The following is an 8273-nucleotide window of genomic DNA, read 5'->3' as shown; positions in this document are numbered from 1 at the left end:
GCTCTCTCGCACAGACACACACGTGCATACGCTCTCTCACACAAACACACATTCTCTCTATCACAGACACACACACGCATTCGCTCTCCCGCACAGACACACATGTGCATTCGCTCTCTCACACAAACACACATTCTCTCACACAAACACACATTCTCTCTCTCAGACACACACACGCATTCGCTCTCTCGCAGACATACATGTGCATTCGCTCTCTCACACAAACACACATTCTCTCTCTCACAGACACACACGCGCATTCGCTCTCTCGCAGACACACATGTGCATTCGCTCTCTCACACAAACACACATTCTCTCTCTCAGACACACACGCATACACTCTCGCACACACACACGTGCATTCGCTCTCACACAAACACACATTCTCTCTCTCACAGACACACACGCATTCGCTCTCTTGCACAGACACACATGTGCATTTGCTCTCTCAGACAGAAACACACATTCTCTCTCGCAGACACACGCGCATTCTCTCTCGCACACAGAAACACGTGCATTCTCTCTCGCACAGAGACACACACGCGCAGTCTCTCGCACAGACACACATACGCATTCTCTCTTACACACAAGCGCTTTCTCTCTCACACACACATACATACTCTCTCGCACACACAAGCACATATGTTCATTCTTTCTCGCACATGGGTGGCACGGTGCTGCCTCATAGCACCGGGGACCCAGGTTTAATCACAGCCCTGAGTCACTGTCTGTGTGGAGTTTGCACATTCTCCCCGTGTCTGCATGGGTCTCACCCCCACAACCCAATGATTTAAAAAATATATAAATTTAGAGTATCCAATGAATTTTTTCCAATAAAGGGGCAATTTAGCGTGGTCAATCTACCTAGCCTGCACATCTTTGGATTGTGGGGGTGAAACCCACGCAAACACGGGGAGAATGTGCAAACTCCATGTAGCACCATCGATCACACACGAGGCGAGACGTAGAGAACTTCAATCGAGGCTTTATTGAGCAGACTTGTTCAGACTTGTTCCCCAGCAGCTCAGTCACAGAATGCAGCTGCGGGGAGTAAACCGGGTTCTTATACCCCGCCTATCTGGGTGGAGCCCAGTAGGCGACAGATCCAATCGGGACCTAGCATCTGTCCTCCAATAGCTCCTCGGCATTCATGGTGTACCGTATTACCCCTAATACATACCACCACTCTCCACACGGACAGTGACCCAGAGCCGGGATCGAACCTGGGACTCGATGCCGTGAGGCAGCAGTGCTACTCACTGCGCCACCGTGCTGCCCCACAACCCAATGATACGCAATGTAGGTGGCTAAATTGCCCCTTAATTGAAAAAAAGAATTGGGTACTCTAAATTTTAAAAACATTCTCCCTCACGCACACATGCATCCTCATTCACGCACACACACACTCTCGTTCATGTGCACAGACAGACACTCTCTCATTCACGTGCAGACACTCTCTCATTCACGCGCACACTCTCTCGCTCACGCGCACACTCTCTCGCTCACGCGCACTCTCTCGCTCACACTCTTGCTCACACACAGACACTCTCTCGCTCACACTCTCTCGCTCACACGCACGCACTCTCATCTCACTCACGCGCACACAGACACTCTCTCGCTCACGCGAGCACACTCTTGTTCATGCGCACACTCTCTTGTTCACACGCACAGGCACTCTCTCGCTCACGTGCACGCAAACACTTTCTCGCTCACATTCTCTCGCTCACAGACACTCTCTCACTCACATGCACACACTCACGCGCACACAGACACTCTCGCTCATGCGCGTTATGCGTTATCAATTACGATGAAACGAGAGTAGAATGTAATCGCAGCTTTATTACACAGATGTGTGGCCTCCTACAGCAGCTTACGAAATGGCTGCTGTTCGGAGTGCACACACATTTATACTCTGCCTCCTGGGCGGAGCCAGCAGGCAGGGATCTACCCCCGTACCTGTAGTACAGGGGCCTTACCGTAATACCCATATATACAATATAATACAACAGTGGTGACTACCACATTCACCCCCTGTTAAAAATGAGTCCAGCGGGGGTGGTGGAAAACTATATACATACAGATTGGTTTTAGAATTACAGAGAAGGTTACAAATTTAGACAATGGGGCACCTTGGTCTGTCGTTGAGAGCGCCGCAGAGCTGGTGGCGACTCAGGCGTCGGCTTGGTCTTCGGTGACTCCGGAAGCGTGTCGAAATCCTCTTCATCCCCGGGTGGGAGCAAGGGGAGGACGGATTGTCCTGGAGCAGGGGCTGCGTTGTGGGGTGCCGGGGGAGGGGAGGGTGGCGCCAGGGCAGAGGGGGGGGGCCAGCTGGTGTTAGATCCTTGAGGGAGACTGTGTCTTGGCGGCCGTCGGGGTACGCTACGTAGGCGTACTGCGGTTTTGCGTGGAGTAGCTGTACCCTCTCAACCAACGGGTCCACCTTGTGGAGCCGCACGTGCTTGCGGAGGAGAACGCGTCCTGGAGCTGCCAGCCACATTGGGTGCGAAACCCCGGAGGTGGACTTCCTGGGGAAGGCAAAGAGACGTTCATGGGGGGTTTCATTGGTCGCGGTGCACAGGAGCGACCGAATGGAGTGAAGTGCGTCGGGGAGGATCTCCTGCCAGCGGGAGGCCGGGAGATTTCTGGACCATAGGGCCAGCTGGACGGCCCTCCAGACCGTCCCATTCTCCCGCTCCACCTGCCCGTTTCCCCTGGGGTTGTAGCTGGTCGTCCTGCTCAAGGCAATGCCCCTGTTGAGCAGGTACTGGCGCAGCTCATAGCTCATAAATGAGGATCCCCGGTCGCTGTGGACACAGACGGGGAAACCGAACAGATGGTGTTGAGGGCTTTGATGACGGTGGCAGACGTCATATCGGGGCACAGGAGGGAGATGGGGAATTCGGAATACTCGTCGACCACATTAAGAAAGTACGTGTTGCGGTCAGTGGAGGGGAGGGGCCTTTTGAAGTCCACACTGAGGCGTTCAAAGGGGCGGGAGGCCTTCACCAGGTGCGCTCGGTCTCGCCGGTAGAAGTGCGGTTTACACTCCGTGCGGACCTGGCAGTCTCTGGTGATAGCCCCGACTACCTCGATGGAGTAGGGCAGATTGCGGGCCTTAATGAGTGGTAAAAGCGGGTGACTCCCGGGTGACAGAGATCGTCGTGCAGGGTCCGGAGTCGGTCCACTTGTGCGCTGGCACATGTACCTCGGGACAGAGCATCGGGGGGCTCGTTGAGCTTACCGGGCGATCTCGTAATTGTAGGTGGAGAGCTCGATCCTCCACCTCAAGATTTTATCATTTTTGATCTAACCCCGCTGTGTGTTATTGAAGATGAAGGCAACCGACTGTTGGTCAGTGAGGAGAGTGAATCTCCTGCCGGCCAGGTAATGCCTCCAATGTCGCACAGCTTCCTTTTGGGCCTCGTTTTCGACAAAGGAGTGCCACATTTCGGAGGCATGGAGGGTGCGGGAAAAGAATGCCACGGTCCTGCCTGCCTAGTTGAGAGTGGCGGCCAGAGCGATGTCTGATGCATCGCTCTCGACTTGGAAGGGGAGCGTATCGTCGACCGCGTGCATCGCGGCCTTGGCGATGTCGGCCTTGATACGGTTGAAGGCCTGGTGAGCCTCGGCCGTCAGTGGGAAAGCGGTGGATTTAATGAGTGGGCGGGCCTTGCCTGCATAGTTTGGGACCCACTGGGTGTAATACGAAAAGAACCCCAGGCATCGTTTGAGGGCCTTGGGGCAGTGGGGGAGGGGGAGTTCCATGAGGGGGCGCAGGCGATCGGGGTCGGGCCCTAGAACTCCGTTCTGAACCACATAGCCGAGGATGGCTAATTGGTTTGTGCTGAACACACACTTCTCCTTGTTGTAAGTTAGGTTGGAGAGTGTGGCAGTGTGGAGAAATTTGGAAAGGTTAGCGTTGTGGTCCTGCTGGTCGTGGCCGCAGATGGTGACGTTGTCCAAAGAACAAAGAACAAAGAAAATTACAGCACAGGAACAGGCCTTTCGGCCCTCCCAGCCTGCGCCGATCCAGATCCTTTATCTAAACCTGTCTTCTATTTTCCAAGGATCTACTTCCTTCTGTTCCCCGCCCGTTCATATATCTGTCTAGATGCATCTTGAATGATGCTATCGTGCCACGCCTCTACCACCTCCGCTGGCAAAGCGTTCCAGGCACCCACCACCCACTGCGTAAAAAACTTTCCATGCACATCTCCCTTAAACTTTCCCCCTCGCACCTTGAAATCGTGACCCCTTGTAATTGACACCCCCACTCTTGGAAAAAGCTTGTTGCTATCCACCCTGTCCATACCTCTCATAATATTGTAGACCTCAATCAGGTCCCCCCTCAACCTCCGTCTTTCCAACGAAAACAATCCTAATCTACTCAACCTTTCTGCATAGCTAGCACCCTCCATACCAGGCAACATCCCGGTGAACCTCCTCTGCGCCGTCTCTAAAGCATCCACATCCTTCTGGTAATGTGGCGACCAGAACTGCATGCAGCATTCCAATTGTGGCCGAACCAAAGTCCTATACAACTGTAACATGACCTGTCGACTCTTGTACTCAAAACCCCGTCCTTCTTGACCACTCTATCGACCTGCGTTGCCACCTTCAGGGTACAATGGACCTGAACTCCCAGATCTCTCTGTACATCAATTTTCCCCAGGACTCTTCCATTGACCATATAGCCCGCTCTTGAATTTGATCTTCCAAAATGCATCACCTCGCATTTGCCTGGATTGAACTCCATCTGCCATTTCTCTGCCCAACTCTCCAATCTATTTATATTTTGCTGTATTCTCTGACAGTCCTCCTCGCTATCTGCAACTCCACCAATCTTAGTATCATCTGCAAACTTGCTAATCAGACCACCTATACCTTCGTCCAGATCATTTATGTATATCACAAACAACAGTGGTCCGAGCACGGATCCCTGTGGAACACCACTAGTCACCGTTCTCCATTTTGAGACACTCCCTTCCACCACTACTCTCTGTCTCCTGTTGCCCAGCCAGTTCTTTATCCATCTAGCTAGTACACCCTGAACCCCATACGACTTCACTTTTTCCATCAACCTGCCATGGGAAACTTTATCAAACGCCTTACTGAAGTCCATGTATATGACATCTACAGCCCTTCCCTCATCAATTAACTTTGTCACTTCCTCAAAGAATTCTATTAGGTTTGTAAGACATGACCTTCCCTGCACAAAACCATGCTACCTATCACTGATAAATCTATTTTCTTCCAAATGTGAATAGATCCTATCCCTCAGTATCTTCTACAACAGTTTGCCTACCACTGACGTCAAGCTCACAGGTCTATAATTCCTTGGATTATCCCTGCTACCCTGCTTAAAGAAAGGCTCAACATTAGCAATTCTCCAGTCCTCTGGGACCTCACCTGTGCTCAAGGATGCTGCAAATATATCTGTTAAGGCCCCAGCTATTTCGTCCCTCGCTTCCCTCAGTAACCTGGGATAGATCCCATCCGGACCTGGGGACTTGTCCACCTTAATGCCTTTTAGAATACCCAAAACTTCCCCCTTCCTTATGCCGACTTGAACTAGAGTATTTAAACATCCATCCCTAGCCTCAACATCCTTCATGTCCCTCTCCTTGGTGAATACCGATGCAAAGTACTCATTAAGAATCTCACCCATTTCCTCTGACTCCACGCATAAATTCCCTCTTTTGTCTTTGAGTGGACCAATCCTTTCTCTAGTTACCCTCTTGCTCCTTATATACAAATAAAAGGCATTGGGATTTTCCTTAACCCTGTTAGCCAAAGATATTTCATGACCCCTTTTAGCCCTCTTTATTGCACGTTTGAGATTTGTCCTACTTTCCCGATATTCCTCCAAAGCTTCATCAGTTTTAAGTCGCCTAGATCTTACGTATGCTTCCTTTTTCATCTTAGCTAGTCTCACAATTCCACCTGTCATCCATGGTTCCCTAGTCTTGCCATTTCTATCCCTCATTTTCACAGGGACATGTCTGTCCTGCACTCTATCTTTCCTTAAAAGACTCCCACATTTCAAATCTGGATTTACCCTTAAACAGCTGGTCCCAATCCACATTCCCTAGCTCCTGCCGAATTTTGTTATACTTGGCCTTTCCCCAATTTAGCACTCTTCCTTTAGGACCACTCTCGTCTTTGTCCATGAGTATTCTAAAACTTACGGAATTGTGATCGCTATTACCAAAGTAATTACCGACTGAAACTTCAACCACCTGGCCGGGATCATTCCCCAATACCAGGTCCAGTATGGCCCCTTCCCGAGTTGGCCTATTTACATACTGCTCAAAAAAACTCTCCTGGATGCTCCTTACAAATTCTGCTCCATCTACGCCTCCAACACTACATGAGTCCCATTCAATGTTGGGGAAGTTAAAATCTCCCATCACGACCACCCTATTGCTCCTACATTTTTCTATAATCTGTCTACATATTTGTACCTCTACTTCACGCTCGCTTTTGGGAGGCCTATAGTAAAGTCCCAACAATGTTACTGCACCCTTCCTATTTCTTAGCTCTACCCATATTGCCTCAGTGCTCGAATCCTCCATCGTGCCCTCCTTAATTACAGCTGTGATATCATCTCTGACTAGTAATCCAACTCCTCCACCCCTTTTGCCTCCCTCTCTATTCCTCCTGAAGCATCTATACCCTGGGATATTTAGTTGCCAGTCTTGCCCTTCCCTCAACCAAGTATCAGTAATAACATCATATTCCCAGGTACTAATCCAGTTCATCTGCCTTACCTGCTACACTTCTCGCATTGAAACAAATGCACCTCAGACCACCTGTCCCTTTGCGTTCATTATCTCTTCCCTGTCTACTCTTCCCCTTAGTCACATTGAGTTTATTATCTAGTACCTTACTGGCTTTAGTTGCTGCCTCTTTACTGACCTCTAACTTCCTAATCTGGTTCCCATCCCCCTTCCACATTAGTTTAAAACCTCCCCAACAGTGTTAGCAGTCCTGCCCAGGTGTAGACCATCCGATTTGTAATGGTCCCACTGCCCCCAGAACCAGTTCCAATGTCCCAAAAGTCTGAACCCCTCCCTCCTGCACCATCTCTCAAGCCACATGTTCATTCTGACTATTCTTGAATTTCTACTCTACTGTCTCGTGGCACTGGTAGCAATCCTGAGATTACTACCTTTGAGGTCCTACTTTTTAAACTTATCTCCTAACTCCCTAAATTCTGATTGTAGGACCTCATCCCGTTTTTTACCTATACCGTTGGTGCCTATATGCACCACGACAACTGGCTGTTCACCCTTCAGTATGTCCTGCAGCCGATCTGAGACATCCCTGACCCGTGCACCCGGGAGGCAACATACCATTCGGGAGTCTCGTTTTCGACCACAGAAACGCCTGTAAACTCCCCTTACGATTGAATCCCCTATGACTATAGCCCTGCCAGTCTTTTTCCCGTCCTTCTGTGCAGCAGAGCCAGCCACTGTGCCATGAGCCTGGCTACTACTGCCTCCCCCTGGTGAGTCATCTCCCCCAACAGTATCCAAAACGGTATACCTGTTTTGGAGGGAGATGACCGCAGGGGACACCTGCACTGCCTTCCTGCTCTTTCTCTGCCTTTTGGTCACCCATTCCCTGTCTCCATTACCAATCCTAATCTGCGGTGTGACCAACTCACTGAACGTGCTATCCACGACCTCCTCAGCATCGCGGATACTCCAAAGTGAGTCCATCCACAGCTCCAGAGCCGTCATGCGGTCTAACAGGAGCTGCAGCTGGACACACTTCCCGCACATGAAGTAGTCAGGGGCATCGGCCGCGTCCCTGAACTCCCACATTGAGCAAGAGGAGCGTAACACGGGTCTGGGATCTCCTGCCATTTTTACACCCCCAACAGTAAATTTAAAAAAATTTTTACTCCCCTTCTCAGCAAGCACTCACTCAGCAACCACTGCGCCCTGCACGATAACACCTCAGGGAAAAGAAAAATTACTTACCAATCACCAGCCAATCACGTACCTGCAGGCTGTGACATTATGGTTCAACTTCTTTCTATTTCTGTCCTCGAGTCTCTTTACTCGGCTGGGATCCTTACAGTGATTGCATTTTTTGGGGGGTTAGAGGAGAAGGTAGGGACGGAAACACTGAAGAAGTGTTTCGGGATTAACTGTCACTTGACAACAGCTCCTCCACAAACCACCTTTTGGAAGCAGTGACTGCAATGCACGGATGCAAATGTTCCCCGCAACAGCCAATCAGCAGCTCCGCTCTACTGCCCTCTG

Source organism: Scyliorhinus torazame, chromosome 17 (assembly GCF_047496885.1).
Source record: "Scyliorhinus torazame isolate Kashiwa2021f chromosome 17, sScyTor2.1, whole genome shotgun sequence".
In the NCBI taxonomy this organism is placed as follows: Eukaryota; Metazoa; Chordata; class Chondrichthyes; order Carcharhiniformes; family Scyliorhinidae; genus Scyliorhinus; species Scyliorhinus torazame.
The sequence above is the reverse complement of the archived record's forward strand: the minus strand, read 5'-3'. Positions refer to the sequence as shown.